The sequence below is a fragment of the Silene latifolia genome, chromosome 11 (assembly GCF_048544455.1).
Source record: "Silene latifolia isolate original U9 population chromosome 11, ASM4854445v1, whole genome shotgun sequence".
Taxonomy (NCBI): Eukaryota; Viridiplantae; Streptophyta; class Magnoliopsida; order Caryophyllales; family Caryophyllaceae; genus Silene; species Silene latifolia.
Window position 1 is genome coordinate 65286371 of NC_133536.1, and position 16789 is coordinate 65303159.

At 41.2% G+C, this 16789-nt stretch overlaps 2 non-coding genes across 2 annotated transcripts; both read left to right on the plus strand.

The window, feature by feature from the left end:
* The first annotated feature begins 3163 nt into the window (after positions 1-3163).
* LOC141616610 (small nucleolar RNA R71) lies at positions 3164-3270 on the plus strand. Its single transcript, XR_012530944.1, has one exon. It is a non-coding gene; the product is annotated as a small nucleolar RNA R71 (small nucleolar RNA).
* A 10489-nt stretch (positions 3271-13759) lies between these two features.
* On the plus strand, positions 13760-13868 carry LOC141616046 (small nucleolar RNA R71). Its single transcript, XR_012530424.1, has one exon. It is a non-coding gene; the product is annotated as a small nucleolar RNA R71 (small nucleolar RNA).
* Positions 13869-16789: the final 2921 nt, after the last annotated feature.

The following is a 16789-nucleotide window of genomic DNA, read 5'->3' on the forward strand; positions in this document are numbered from 1 at the left end:
TTGATGCTTGAACCAAGAAAAGAGTGAAAATCTTCAATTTCCAAGTGTACCCAAATCGATTTCAAGGTGAAAGGCTTTGCCTTTATAAATTCAAAAATCGACTCAAAGGTTGAAGATTTTGGTGCTTAGTTTGATTTTTGTTGAAAGAGGAGTGATTAATTTTTGTTAAAAGGATGTTTTGATTTGATTTTGATGAATGTGGTTGAGGAAATCTTGTTTTGGTGATGGAGAGGATGAGGGTTTTGAGTTTTGGGGTTTATGGGTAGTGTTTTGAATGAAGAAATGAAGAAATGAATGTGGGAGGGGATTTATAAAAGACCCGAAAAATTTGAATTGCAGGGGGAAGACGGGCGGCTTTCCTTCAGGATGCCCGGATTCTGTCTGTTCTGGGTTGAGAATTCTCGCCTAAAGACGGGCGTCTTTCAGCAAAGACGCTCGGATTGTTCAGCTGCGGGACGGGCGTCTTTCACTGAAGACGGGCGGATTCCTTTCCAGTGATTTTTCTTGTTTTTCTCAGCCAAAAAGATGGGCGTCTTTTCTTGCAGGACCGGCGTCTTTCTGAGGACCGGCGGATTCTTTTGCAGGACGCCCGGATTTGTCAACAGTCCCAAAATTTCAAAAATTCAGCTCAGAGGGACGGGCGTCTTTTGACAAATACGCCCGGGTTGCCTGAAGACGGGCGGATTCTCTTGAAAACGCTCGGATTCTGCCCCTTTTACCCGGATTCAGTTCCATCCGTGTACTTGCATATCCCTTGTCATTTTTCATTCTTCAAAAGCCCGTGTTCTTCATTGTGGGGGCACTACTAAGGCATGGATAGCCTAGGCAATTTCTATCCCCACACTAAGCTAAAGCACAACACATCAATTGAAATCATTTGTCCCTCCCTCACTTCTCTCAAAAATGATTATTATCTTGATCAAGGTATAAAAATCCAAGAATGACAAAAATGCAATGTAAGAATTAAAATGCGAGTTAGGGAGTTAGAAATATTTACAAATGGTGGTTTAGGGAGGACTCCACCAAACTCTCATCCTTAGTGAGATGTCATGGGGGCATGTCCAAGGTGTTGTTGATGTTGCTCAACACCTTGAAGAAGTAATCAAAAGCTTGTTCATTATCGTGATAAAGATCTTCAATAGATCGTTGCCCTTGTTGTCGGTCTTGATCGATAGCATTACCAATATAGGGATTAAAAATCCCTTCAAACTCATCGTCCCAAAGACCACAAACTTCATCTATTTGATCACTAAAGATCTCTCGAGTTGATAGAGACAACTCTCCCATTTTCTTGTCTTGGCCAATGAGGCCATCCTCTTCATTGCTTGACTTTGTTGAGCTTTTCAAGCTCTCTTTGTCACAATTTACTTGCTCTTTGAATGGAGCATCTTCAATTTTCTTTTTCCATTGGAATTCCGACTTCTTCCTATCATCCTTCCGGCTATAATGATCAATCATGAAACATGGTTTATGCAAGCGGGGAACTCTCATGGTCTTGTCAAGATTGAAAGTTATGCTCTCATCTCCCACTTCTAGAGTGAGCTCTCCATGTTTTACATCAATCACCGCACCCGCGGTGTGTAAGAAAGGTCTTCCTAAAATGATTGGACTGTTGGAATCTTCTTCCATGTCAACAATGACAAAGTCCACCGGGATGAAAAATTTCCCAATCCGTACTGGAATATCTTCCCATATCCCTAATGGTGTCTTCGTCGATCTATCGGCCATTTGGAGTGTGATATTGGTGCATTTAAGCTCTCCCATCCCCAACCTTTTACTCACCGAGTACGGTATAACACTCACACTACCCCCTAGATCACATAAGGCTTTGTTGATCGTGGTGTCGCCAATGGTACACGGTATTGAGAAGCTTCCAGGATCTTTGAGCTTTGGAGGTGAACTCCCTTGAAGTATTGCACTACTCACCTTAGTGAAGGCGATAGTCTCAAGCTTCCGGATCGACTTCTTCTTTGTGAGGATGTCTTTCATGTATTTCGCATAGGCCGGCACGTGATTGATTAATTCCGTGAAAGGAATTGAGACTTCCAAATTTTTCACAATTTCCATAAATTTTCCAAGTTGGTCATCAAATTTGGGCTTGGCTTGACGACTTGTAAAAGGAAGTCTAATCACAATGGGCTCCTTCTCCTTGACCTTGTCTTCATTTTTCTTTGAAATTTCTTCTTTTGATGGTTCTCCATCCTTGGAGTTTTGCACAATTTCTTCTTTGTCACTAGCTTCCACAACTTCATCCTCAACTTGCTTCTTCGGTGCTTCATACCTTGTACCACTCCTCAAGTGAATGGCACTAACCGTTTCATGTCTTGGGGGATTACTTTGAGGTGGTAATTGCCCCTTTTGTCTTTGTGAGTTTGAAGATGCTAGTTGAGTCAATTGGGTTTCCAACATTTTGGTGTGAGCTAGGATGTTGTTGATGGTGGTTTTCTTTGCTTGACTATGTTTTTGCATTTGAGTGAAAAACTCTTGTTGATTTTTTTGCATTTGAAGGACCGCTTTTTGAACATCAAAACCTTGGTCATTTTGTTGATTGTATGGAGATTGATTTTGGTAACCTTGGTTTTGGTTGTAAAAGGGTCTTTGATTTTGGTTTCTCATGGGAGGTGGGGTGTATGTTGTTTGAGGGTTTTGAACATTTTGGCTTTTGTATGAGATATTTGGATGGAACTTGGTGTTTTCATTGTAATAGTTGGAATAAGGGGTACCACTCTTGTATGCTTGGAAAGCATTCACTTGTTCATTTGTTCCCCTATATTCACATTGGTCATGTCCCAAAGTTCCACAATTCTCACATATCCCACTTGGGATTGATGAAGATGCCGTCATGGCATTAACATGATGCTTTGGTAATTTTGAGGCTTCCTCAAGTCTAGCCATCGCTTTTTCAAACTTCAAATTGATGGTATCAATGTGAGCACTAAGTTGAGCACCCATTTGAGTAACGGAGTCCACTTCATGCTTTCCTCCTCTAGTAGCCTTGCGAGGTCTACTATATTGTGAGTTATGGACCGCCATTTCCTCAATTTTGTTCCAAGTTTGATTGTCATCAATTTCGGTGAACATTCCATTTGATCCCATGTTGAGAATGTTCCTTGAATCTTCATATAGACCGTTCCAAAATTGTTGTACCAAGAACCACTCGCTAAGTCCATGGTGAGGACATGAGCGACAAATTCCTTTGAATCGCTCCCAAGCTTCATACAAAGATTCTTCATCCCTTTGCTTAAAGCCCGTAATTTGAGCTCTTAGCATGTTAGTCTTTTCCGGTGGATAGAACTTTTTTTAGAAAGCTAGAGCCAACTTCTTCCAAGAATCAATTCCGAGAGTAGCCTTATCAAGACCTTTCAACCATTATTTCGCGGTGTCAATTAGAGAAAAAGGAAATAAGACCCGTCGAATTTGGTCTTGAGTTACACCGATTTGAGAAATCGCATCACAATAGTCACAAAAGGTCTCCATATGAGAGTGAGGGTCTTCACTAGGCATCCCCCCAAATTGGCTTCTTTCGACTAATTGGATAAATGCGGATTTGGCAATGAAATTTACGGTTAGATGTTGATACCGTCGTTTAGTACCAAAATTAAATTTATAATTCCAAACTAAAACTATAGCTAGTGATAGTAAGGGTCGAACCACAGAGAGACAAGGTTGATTTTGTTTGCTATTTTTCAGTCTATAAAAGTAACAATTAATTGGGGGTTTTGAATTTGGTTGATTAACTGGCTAATTGCTAAAATGAATATTCTCAACAAGATAAAAAGGGGATCGGGAACTTCGGTTCGCCATGGCAAAAATCAGGTCAGTAAGGTAACAGAGGTCTTATAATACGGTCTCAGGGAAAATAAGCTAGCCTTTCGATCAAAGCTCAAATAACCTCACGGTCTATTAATTCCCTAGAATTTATCAACGCTTTCGCTCAAGAGAAATTCCAAATCTAACGATAATTCAAATTACCAATCTTTCAATCTAGCAAAGAAATTCATCAAAAGATAACAAGACCAATACGGAAGAACTCATACTACACAACAATCCTAATTTAATACCATGGCTCACCTTGTTCCCAATCAAAGGAATTAGCTACGCATAATTATAACTACACTAATTGCAAAATTAATGGTAAAGAACAAATTCGACATAATTGGATCAAACTAAACCAAAAGGAAAGAACTCGATTGCTAAAATTAATTGATGAAAACAAGAATCAAAATAACAAGGAAATAAGGAAGAGGAAGAATTGCATAAAGAGCTTACTAATTGAGTTCAAGAACAAAGCATTCAAATCGAAGGTTTCCGTCTCAAGCTAGATCTAAACTGAGTATTTCTAGAATGAAAAGCATAACCTAAAAGTTGCTGCGTTCTACTGATAAAAAGATACTGAAAGTTAATTACAAGTTGGGCTTTTAAAAGTCTAACACGAAGAGAAACGTGTCGGCTGAAAATCGGTCGATCGACCGAGTCAAGACGATCGATCGATGAATATGCGGAAAAGAGCATCGATGAGCTTGGTGGTCGATCGACCATGCAACCTAGTCGATCGATCGAATATCTTTGTGCAAATGGCTCTCTTGTTCCTTCCAATCAACTCTTCACTCCTTTGCACGCATCCCAAGGTGAGTGAATACGACTCTCCTTCTTCTTGGCTTCCTTTAACTTGCCTCCGGGGGACGAATTAGGCTTGATTTAGCTTACTTCCACTCGTTCCTACAATAAATCATAGAAAATGCAAAGTAAACCGTTTCGGGAGAAATAGTAGCCTTAAGCTAACAATTATGCGTAGAAACACGTGCCAAAACCACAGATAAAGTGTATAGAAAATGCACGTATCAAATCTCCCCAAACCAAACCTTGCTTGTCCCCAAGCAAGCACTATGACCCGTATAAAAACTAAATGGAAAGGAGTATATCTCAGAGCTAACTACAAGCCAATGCCAAACCGTTTAATGCACAAAGTCAACTTCTGTAAAGCTTAAATCAAGTGAACAAATTTATGCATATCATAGAATTAAGTCGGGCGTTCGACCTTGCAAGACTCATACAATCGGACTTTCTCGGATCACTCTTCTCTCAGCAAAGCAAATGGTAAGATTATATGTAAAAGAGAGGGAGGAAAAGTACAGTCTCTCACCTAGACTCCGACCGACAAAACATGTATGCTTGTCTAGCATGAATAATGATTCTAGCTACCGTACATACGCATAACCACCGTCAAGGACTATCACATGCCGAACTATTGCAAGATTTTGATATGTGAGGCTAAGTGGGAAAGAGGGGCAAAACAATTATGGAAAGGTGAAGGTAAGAGCCAAGCTAGTACCTAACGAACCATTAGAAATCGTATCCCGTTCTTCCAACTCAACATAAAGACAATGCCTTTTTTGACCAGGCAACACAAAATCCAAACAAACGCCTCCAAATCATGAGGTAAGCACATGAGGCGTGTTCATATTTCAACCAAGACCTTATTATTTTCAAGACTCTTTTTTTTTTCTTTTTTTTCCTCTTTCTGTTTCCTTTTATTTTCTTTCATTTTCAATTTTTTTTTCAACTTCTGAACTGGTGGTCGATCGACCAGTGATGGCAGTCGATCGACCACCCTGCCACGACCAGAGCACTCTGCCCAGGTAAATCAACTCTTTTTTTTTTCATTTTCTGAATTTTTCTTTCTTCTTTTCTTCAGGCTGAAATAATTCCTTCACTTCTCAAAAATACCCGCTCCAACATTACAAGAGCGAACCAAAACAGCTTAAATCGACAAATTCCTCTACTACTTCCTAGCTTGGCACAATGGTAGGCTAAGTATGGGATGTAGTTGAGGGCAACTGGCAGTTGTGGCTTATAGTGGAGTTAATGGGGTAAAATGAGAAAGGGGAGGATGCAATAGTTCTCAAAACATGCAATACCGACCACAAACCAATGCGTACAGGCAATAAGCAATCAAGACTCATACACGTGCAAAACATGAAATGAAGGGAGTACTACTGTCAATCCTAAAGTAACCGGTCATGAATGTCACCAGTTATAGGCTCTATATCTCAGAAAGTATAAGTAGTTTGCCAAAAGTAATGAGTCAAGTCTAATTACCCGAAATGAATTCCATAACAAAATTTGAGAAATCACTTATAATTCTCGTTAAACAGTTGTGAAAAGGGCATGAAATGGCATATTTGACTAATAGTGCAAAATCATCATTAAAACTCCAATCCGACTCAACTATATGCAAAAGTAAACGTGATGTTTTTGATTTTTATGAATTTTTTCAATTTTTTTTTTGAATTTTTTTTTTTGAACAAATGCAAACAGAAATGCACTAAACATGTGACTGAAATGCAATAAAAAAAAAATGCAGATGCAAGACAAAAAGGCATATGCAAATACCCTCCCCAAACCAAAACGCACAATGCCCTCATTGTGCTCAGCAGCAAATCACCAGCAGAAAAATGGGAAGTATAAAAGCATAAGAAAATAAAAGGAAGCTAATAGAGAAAGGAAAATAACTCACAAAATACGACCTCCCCAAACCAGCCAAAACGGGGAGGTCACCAGCATCTAATCTCCACCCTCGTAGTCAGAGTCTCTGTCCTCATCGGACCCCGAGTCACTCTCCTCCTCCTCCTCCTCAGCAGCAGCAGTAGGAGTGGCTCTCCTGGAAGTGGAGGCACCAGCAGTAGTAGTAAGAGGGGGTCTCCTGGCAGGCTGAGGGTAACCGCCCGCAGGGGGGACAAAGTAAGAAGGGTGAGCCCAGTCACCCTGTGGAAGCATCCCCCCCCCGAGCTAGCTCCTCGTAGACCGGAGTGCAGGGGCTATGGCCGTGTCCAACCCGTGTCTTTGGTTGAAACTCCTGCACAAGTCACCCAAAACACGTGACATTGCCCTCTGGTCCATGACCGGAGGGACAACCAAAGGAGTAGGTGTTCGAAAAGTGGATGTACCAGCAGTAGGGGTGGTAGTGGAGGTATAGGGTGCCTGTGAAGAGGAGGCACGAGCTCTCCTCGAAGTGCTAGCAGTAGGAGTGGCCGCCACCAGAGGAAGCCTGTAACTAGGCAAGGGCGGCCGGGCTGCCCCCTCAACAGTGGTAAGGGGCAGGACAGGAGGGTAGCCCGATGATGAGGATGCGGTCACGGATGAAAGAATCAATCTTCCACCGCATCTGTCTATCGACCCAATAGACACCCCTCGCGTAAGGGAGGTCCATGAAACGCAGGTCAGGGTCGATGGGGTCCTCCTGTCGAGGGAAAAGTAGAACAAGGCGGTTGGCGATACGTGTCACCAATCCGCCATAGGCAATGGTGGTCAAGGTGCCCTCACTTACAGTCTGAAAGTGAGCGGCAGTCAAGTAGGCAATGTTATAGATACGTGCTGTCCGACGCTCAACGTTCAGATAGCCCGCCAAAATTGAAAGCTCAATATTATTCACATTATTAGACTCTTTACGGCCAAAAATGGTATTACCCATTAGCCGTAGAAAATAACGAAGAGGGGGCAAGTGGACGGAAGTGCCCGTCCTTTTTGACCCGTAAAAATCACTGATACAAGACCACATGATCCGATGAGTATCAGAGGTGTCTGAGGTTCTGCCCTCGAAGTAAAGAGCCAGAAAACCCGCAAAGTCAGCCAGCGTCAAAGAGTAATTGACATTGAAAAGACGAAAAGAAATGCAAGGTTTGGTCGAATCAGCCACGAAAGCTTTCGTGTCGAAAGCATAAGACGAAAAGAATTCAAGGGTCAAAACATAATATGTGAACTCAGCCATGTCCACAAGACCCATCATACCCGTCCCATTTAGCAGGGACACGACCAGGCTAAATATGACCTAGTTTCTCCAAAGTGTCTTTATGGAGAAACCGGGTAGCTGTGACCTTCGTACGCGAAACAAAGAAGGAAAATTTAGCGCGCTGAATAGATTTAGCAAAGATAACCTGCGGATAGTCAGGTAGACTATCCGTAGTGGCTTCTATCATCAGGGGCGGTCCGCGTGGCCGCTTAGCAGGCCCTTGGCTCGATTGTCCCTCCTGCATTGGCTCCTTTCCTTTTGTCATAGGTATTACCTGCAATTAACGCATTAATCAACAAGAAACCCCCTAGCAATGTCAGTTTCTGGAAACCCGCATCAAAATAAAAACTGGAAATCAAATTAGGGTTTCGAAAAAATTGGGGGAAATGGCTTTAAATACATCCTAGTTGCTTATTTGCTTTGAAATCAAGGGGGAAAGGGTAGAATAAGCGATTAAAGCATAGGAAAGACAAGAAATCAGACCCTAGAATCGATTTCCCCAAATCGATTTTTCGTCTCAAGGGCACATTACTCGAAAATTTCGCATGGAAATTCAGCAAAACTCGAATAAAAAGCATAAAGATAGGATTAGAGACATACCTTGAAGAACTTTGAAGATTAAAGCAATAAAAATCAAGTGCAAGACGGGATGTAGGTGAAAATCGCAGAAGGGGGATGGAGTTTTAGGGTTTGCTTAAAAGTTTGTGTTTGTGAAAATGAATAAGTGAATGAGTAAAACTCCCCTTTTCAGTTGTAATCTGATCCCGCAGAGTGGTCGATCGACCACTTTACTCGGTCGATCGACCAAAATAATCGCACGTAAGCTTCGGACTCTCTCGTCGATCGATCGATGTTGAATGGCCTGGTCGATCGATCGCAAATATTTGGCGTTTAGGCTTTAATTCGTCAAAAATTCATTTGCCATCATAATTTCCCGTCCTTTTCTCACAAAAATCAAGCACTCCTCCTACGCACTTTGCATAAAATAAATACCTGCAAAAAATATCAAAGGTGCGCGTATTTCCATACCAAGAAATTGCCAATTAAAGGGAATTAAAGAAAACAACAAACAAAAAACAAAAACTTAAAATTCAAATTAATTGAAATGACAAAATAAAATTCCTAAGTTACAAAAATTTACAACCTGGGTTGCCTCCCAGTTAGCGCTGGTTTAAGAGGTCCCGCACGACCTTTTTACCTCACTTTTCTTCATCTGATAGCGGGTCGAAGTACAAAACCTCGACCTTCCCAACATATGCATCTGATCCATGATAGTGCTTCACATATTGGCCATTAACCTTGAACCTTTCTCCGGTGAGGTCTCCAATTCAACGATCCGAACTTTTGTGTGTGTGACCGTATAGGGGCCGGTCCACCTGGATTTCAGCTTACCAGGACATAGACGGATACGAGCATTAAAAAGGAGTACCTTATCGCCAATATTGAACTCGCGCTTGATGATTCTTTTGTCATGCCAGCGCTTTGCTTTTTCCTTGTAGATCCTTGCATTGTCATAGGCAGTGACCTAAATTCCTCTAGCTCATTCAAATTTGTGTCATGCGTTTCTCACGAGAGAGGTTAGGATCCAAATTCAAATCACAAATAGCCCACCAAGACTTACGCTCTAACTCAACAGGTAAATGACATGTCTTACCATAAATCAATCGGTATGGTGACATCCCGATTGGCGTTTTAAACGCAGTTTTATAAGCTCATAAGACATCATCTAACTTAAGACTCCAATCTTTCCGTGATTTAGAAACAACTTTAGCTAAGACTTCTTTCAATTCTCTATTAGAAACCTCAACCTGACCACTAGTTTGGGGATGATACCCCAAACCTCTACGATGTTGGACACCGAATTTAGTCAATAAAGCACTAAGTTGTTTCTCTTTAAAATGCATTCCCCCATCGCTAATGACAACCCGAGGGACACCAAAACGAGGGAAAATGATCTTTTTAAACAATTTAATCACGACCTTTGCATCGCAATGGGGAGTAGCAATAGCTTCCACCCATTTGGATACATAATCTCTGACTACGAGGATATATTTATTACCTTGATTGCTCGAAAAAGCTTGATAATCAATGCCCCAGACATCGGAAATCTCAACCTCAAGAATGCCTACCTGTGGCATCTCATGTCTCTTGGAAATATTCCCCGATCTTTGACAAGCATCGCACTCAGCAACAAAATTGCGACAATCTGCATGCAAAGTTGGCCAATAGAAACCATATTGGAGTACCTTAGCTACGGTCCTGGACGGACCGTGATGACCACCATAAGCAGAAGAGTGGCAAGCCTCTAGGATATCCTTCACCTCCCATTGAGGTACGCATCTCCGGATGAGACCGTCTGCGCATTCCTTGAAAACATAAGGATCATCCCAAAAATATTGTCTAGCATCATAAGCAAACCGCTTCTTCTCACGCCATGAAAGCTCGGGTGGTATCCTACCCGTCACAAACAAAGTTAGCAAAATCAAGCAAACCACGGAGGTGGATAAGACCCTGAAGTAGTAATAGCTAACGAGACTCTCATCGGGGAAAAGAATCATTAATAGGCAACGAATCCTCCCTTTTCGTCATTTGTAGACGAGATAAGTGGTCAGCTACCACATTCTCTGCTCCTTTCTTGTCTTTGATCTCCAAATCAAACTCCTGCAAAAGGAGTATCCACCTCAAAAGCCTCGGCTTCGCATCTTTCTTAATAAAGAGAGTTTTCAACGCTGCATGGTCAGTGTAAACAATAACCTTAGAACCTAACAAATAAGACCGAAATTTGTCTAAGGCAAAAACAACAGCTAGAAACTCTTTCTCAGTGGTAAAATAGTTGACTTGAGCCTCATCCAGAGTTCGGCTCGCATAGTATATGGCATTCAAAGCTTTATTCTTTCGCTGTCCCAGAACTGCACCGATCGCATAATCGCTGGCATCACACATGATCTCAAATGCGAGGTCCCAATCAGGCGGCTGAATGATTGGCGCAGAAACTAGGGCCTCCTTTAACCTGTTAAAAGCGACATGGCACTCATCAGTAAATTCAAAGACAGCATCCTTAAGGAGCAATTGTGTAAGTGGTTTAGCAATTTTTGAAAAATCCTTAATGAAACGCCGGTAAAAACCAGCGTGACCAAGGAAACTCCTCACTCCTTTAACATTCACGGGAGGAGGCAATTGCTCAATCACCTGCACCTTTGCCTTATCAACATGTATACCTTTATCAGAAATCAGATGCGCTAACACAACTCCCTCATTGACCATAAACTGACACTTTTCCCAGTTTAAAACAAGATTAACATCTATACAACGCTGCATGACTTTATCAAGATTAGCTAAACAACGATCAAAGTCACTACCATAAACTGAGAAATCATCCATGAATACTTCCATAATATTCTCTATAATCAGAAAAAATCCCCGTCATGCACCTCATAAAGGTAGCAGGGGCGTTACACAATCCGAAAGGCATTCTACGATATGCAAAAACACCCTGTGGACAGGTAAAAGTGGTCTTACTCTGATCGTCCGGATGAATAGGGATCTGAAAGAACCCTGAATATCCGTCTAAAAAACAGAAAAATTTGTTAGAAGCAAGTCTTTCAGTCATTTGGTCAACAAAAGGGAGGGGGAAATGGTCTTTCTTGGTGGCAGCATTCAACTGTCTATAATCAATGCACATCCGCCACCCTGTCACTACTCGAGTTGGTATTAATTCATTTTTATCATTTTTGACCACGGTAGTCCCTCCTTTCCTCGGGACTACCCGAATCGGGCTAACCCACTTGGAGTTGCCAATCGTATAAATAATACCGCATCAAGTAGTTTCATCACCTCGGCCATAACAACTTCCTGCATCTTCGGGTTCAACTTGCGTTGACCCGTCTCGTAAGGCTTGTGGCCTTCTTCCACTCTATCCTGTGCATACAAACATCGTGGCTGATGCCCTTAATGTCATCCAAAGAGTAACCCAAAGCCTTCCTGTTTTTCTTAAGCACACACATCAAAGCCGACAATTTGGTCATCATTAAGCTTAGAGCTAACAATAGCCGGCATCTTGCTCCGTATCATCTAGAAAAACATACTTAAGATTAGGAGGAAGTGGCTTACGCCGGTACCTTTACCTCTGACAAAGAGACAGAATCGGCTTCAATGGTGTAGCAAGTGTTGACCAAGTTATCGTTGGCCAAGCTCAAAAGCATCTCATCTTCTTCCTCATTGAGCTCGTAGCTCTCCATTGAGGCCACCAAAGCATCGGCTCCTCAAAGCATTCTCCATCAGTATTACCGCACACTCATCTAAACGGGTTAGATCAGCTACGGGATCCTTGGCTAAGGATTCCCTCCAATTGCAAGTAACAGCCCTGTCAACAATATCAATGGAATAACACGTATCATCGTCAGCAATCGCCTTGTGAGCAAGACTGAACTCAATGGTGTCATCTCCTACCTCTAAGGTGATGGTTCCGCGTTTGACATCTATTACAGCCCCAGCTGTATGCAAGAACGGTCTGCCTAAAATAATAGGTATCTGACTGTCCTCTGCAATGTCCAAAACAACGAAATCGACAGGAATAAAAAACTTACCCACTCGAACGGGTACATCCTCTAGAACACCTATAGGTCTCTGAGTCGATCTATTTGCCATTTGAACGGTAATATCAGTCACCTTAACTCTACCAATATTTAACCTTTCGCAAACAGAATACGGCATGACACTAACACTGGCCCCTAAGTCACAAAGGGCCTTTCCAATTACGTGGTTACCTATAGTGCAAGGAATTGAAAAACTACCCGGGTCCTTTAATTTGGTGGCACATTAACTTGTGAAAGAGCATTACATTCCTCCACAAACGCAACATTACCATCATCACGAAAATTTCTCTTACGATTCAAAATATCTTTCATAAATTTAGCGTAAGAGGGTACCTGGGTAATTAAATCTGTGAAAGGAACCGTTACCTCGAGATTTTGGACCATCTCCAAAAACTTACCAAACTTGCGCTCCAGCTTACTATTCTTCAAACGCTCCGGATACGGGACTGCAACACTGGCCGTAGGATCAGTAACCTTCGGCTTCCGTAAGTTTAAAACCTCCGTCAAATCATCAATAAGTGAAGAATCATGCAAACTAGTTGACGGAACTGCGTCCTGTACTGGGTGGTCAGTCGATCGACTGATATGGTTGGTCGATCGACCAACTTGGCTGGGCGTGAACAGTTCCTGTTCAGAATGGAGTTCGTCAGGTGATTCAGTCGATCGACTGGTGAGGTTAATCGATCGACCACTCGGGCTGGGTGTGAATAGTTTCTGATCAGAAACTATTTTATCTGACACCTCAGTCGATCGACTGAGAATGTTGGTCGATCGACCAGGGTTACTGGCAGTTAAGCTTGTTTTTTCGCCATAAACTAAACTAGCTTCTTTGTCATTTCCCGAGTCTTCTTCTAGCTTGTCGGGACTTTCATAAGAGAGGCCCCTTCTGAGGTTGATGGCGTTGATCGTCTCAATTGGTCCTTCACATTTGTTTAAAGAATTAGCAACTTGTTTAGCCTCAATATTCTCCAATTGCTTCACGAAATTCTTTGAGGACTCAATCCCGGCTGCTTCCATATTTGCCACTTGCACCAAGAGAAGTTGAACCATTTCTCTCAACTTTTCGGTCTCGTCTGAATTATGGGTAGGCATTTCAATTATTTCCTTGGAAGCTTCAGAGGCCTCGAGCCTCTCGAGGCGGTCAGTAATAGAAGTAATATGTGTCACAACGGCACTCATTTCATCACTTTGCTTTCGCGAATTTCCACGTGAACTTCCAAACTCAGCTCTATGGACTGCCATCTCCTCAATAGTGTTCCAACCTTTACTTTGACCGGTATTATTTTGGAACCTACCATTAGCAGCTGCATCCAAGATGACCTTGTAATCATCATATAAAGCATTGTAAAATAGATTGCAAAGATACCACTGCTGGAAACCATGATGAGGGACAGCTCGGACCAAACTTTTGAAACGTCCCCATGCTTCACAAAAATCTTCGTCGGCTCCTTGCTGAAAACTCGTGATTTTACCCTTCAAGGCATCAGTCTTTGAAAGTGGGAAGTACTTCTTGTAGAAGGCTAATGCTAAAGATGTCCAATCCGTGACTCATTTGCTACCCTATCGAGGTAGCGGTACCAATCTCGCGCCGAATCCTTCAAGGAGTACAAGAACATAAACCCCTTTACTTCATCTTGAGTTACCCCAGCCGGTATAGGTATGGAACAGTAATAGTCTGTGAAAGTTTCCATATGCTTCAAGGGGTCTTCATCTGGCAGACCCGCGAACGGATTTCGCTCCACTAAATCGATATAAGAGGAACGAAACTCAAAATTACCGGTAGTAGGGGTAGGTAACTGGCGTCCCTTTGGAAGGTGGTGCTCCTTTGGCTGAAAATTATCATATATTGTAGCCATCATTTCCAAAGTGAGAGTACTCAAGTCTTCCTCTCAAAAACCTGTCTTCTAACTGTGCAAAAGCAAAACTAGAAGCAAAGGTAAGCAACGGCCTCAAGGAACCAAAGTTCCTTGAGACAAGAGAAATAAACTAAAATAAAGCAAACAAAATTACACCGTCTCCCCGGCAACGGTGCCAAAATTTGATACCGTCGTTTAGTATCAAAATTAAATTTATAATTCCAAACTAAACCTATAGCTAGTGATAGTAAGGATCGAACCACAGAGAGACAAGGTTGATTTTGTTTGCTATTTTTCAGTCTATAAAAGTAACAATTAATTGGGGGTTTTGAATTTGGTTGATTAACTGGCTAATTGCTAAAATGAATATTCTCAACAAGATAAAAAGGGGATCAAGAACTTCGGTTCGCCATGGCAAAAATTAGGTCAGTAAGCTAACAGAGGTCTTATAATACGGTCTCAGGGAAAATAAGCTAGCCTTTCGATCAAAGCTCAAATAACCTCACGGTCTATTAATTCCCTAGAATTTATCAACGCTTTCGCTCAAGAGAAATTCCAAATCTAACGATAATTCAAATTACCAATCTTTCAATCTAGCAAAGAAATTCATCAAAAGATAACAAGACCAATACGGAAGAACTCATACTACACAACAATCCTAATTTAATACCATGGCTCACCTTGTTCCCAATCAAAGGAATTACCTACGCATAATTATAACTACACTAATTGCAAAATTAATGGTAAAGAACAAATTCGACATAATTGGATCAAACTAAACCAAAAGGAAAGAACTCGATTGCTAAAATTAATTGATGAAAACAAGAATCAAAATAACAAGGAAATAAGGAAGAGGAAGAATTGCATAAAAAGCTTACTAATTGAGTTCAAGAACAAAGCATTCAAATCGAAGGTTTCCGTCTCAAGCTAGATCTAAACTGAGTATTTCCAGAATGAAAAGCATAACCGAAAAGTTGTTGCGTTCTACTGATAAAAAGATACTGAAAGTTAATTACAAGTTGGGCTTTTAAAAGTCTAACACGAAGAGAAACGTGTCAGCTCGAAAACTGGTCGATCGACCAGTCAGCACGGTCGATCGACTGAATATGCGGAACAGTAGCATCTGATGAGCTTCAGTGGTCGATCGACCATGCAGCCTAGTCGATCGATCGAATATCTTTGTCGCGATGGCTCTCTTGATCCTTCCAATCAACTCTTCACTCCTTTGCACGCATCCCAAGGTGAGTGAATACGACTCTCCTTCTTCTTGGCTTCCTTTAACTTGCCTCCGGGGGACGAATTAGGCTTGATTTAGCTTACTTCCACTCGTTCCTACAATAAATCATAGAAAATGCAAAGTAAACCGTTTCGGGAGAAATAGTAGCCTTAAGCTAACAATTATGCGTAGAAACACGTGCCAAAACCACAGATAAAGTGTATAGAAAATGCACGTATCAGATGTTGTGGTGTGGGAGTACCATTGGGAAGGTTCTCCTCGGTGGGTACGGAATGTGATGAAAACTTAGGCATTGTGGGTTGATTTTGTGTTGGATTTTGTGTTGGGTTCTCCTCACCTTCTCTTGCAAATGGGTTGATGAACTCAATAGTTGGTTGAATATCTACAACCTCACCAATACCTCTCAAATTTCTCCTAGCAAGTCTTCTATTGGTTGTCAAAGTTCTTTCAATTTCACGATCAAAGGGTAACAAGTCACCTTGTGACCTTCTAGACATGCAAAATATCAAACAACTCGAAAACAATTAGAACAAACCTTGAGGAGTTTTACTTCCCCAAGGCAAAGAAAGACACAACTAATAACAATATAAGAAAATCTAAATCAAGTTAACACCGTCCCCGGCAACGGAGCCATTTTTGGCCGGACTATATCTTTTCGGTTACTTGTCGTTAGGAGCACCTAGACCAAAACACAATTTATAACTTCACCAACAACTCTACAATTAGTAAAGAGGCAAGTAAAGGTCGAATCCCAAGGGACGGGAATTGAGATGAGGTTGTTGGAATATGTGTCCTCCGACAATAATGCGATCACGACTGTTGATCATGATGATCACATGTTTAAGTCTCATTAAAATGAATACAATTGGGAAGTAATATTGTTACTGTCAACTGGTCAACATATATCGGTAATGATTGGCTTACTAGAGTTTGACATTACTGTCGTGTGACGGTGGTGATCGATTGACCCCTAGGTCATACCTAAAGGGCAACCCTCTTAATTGATTATTTAATTAATCGTATAATGTTACGAGTTAATTAAATTACTTGAAAATTGACGGACGATTTTGGAAGTGAAATTTACGTATCATATTGAAATGTGATTAAATGAGATACGGTCTGAGTAATTGAATTGTGTCATTACTCGGATGAAATAAATTGTTTAATGTAACAATTAAATTTGAATGAATTATTATAAATACAATCCGTTGTGATTTATAAATGGTAAAATATTTTTGGTACAAGTAATTATGAGATTACTAAGTCGATTTTGTATGTGACGTATTTTTATTAATACGTTGATTTTTAATAT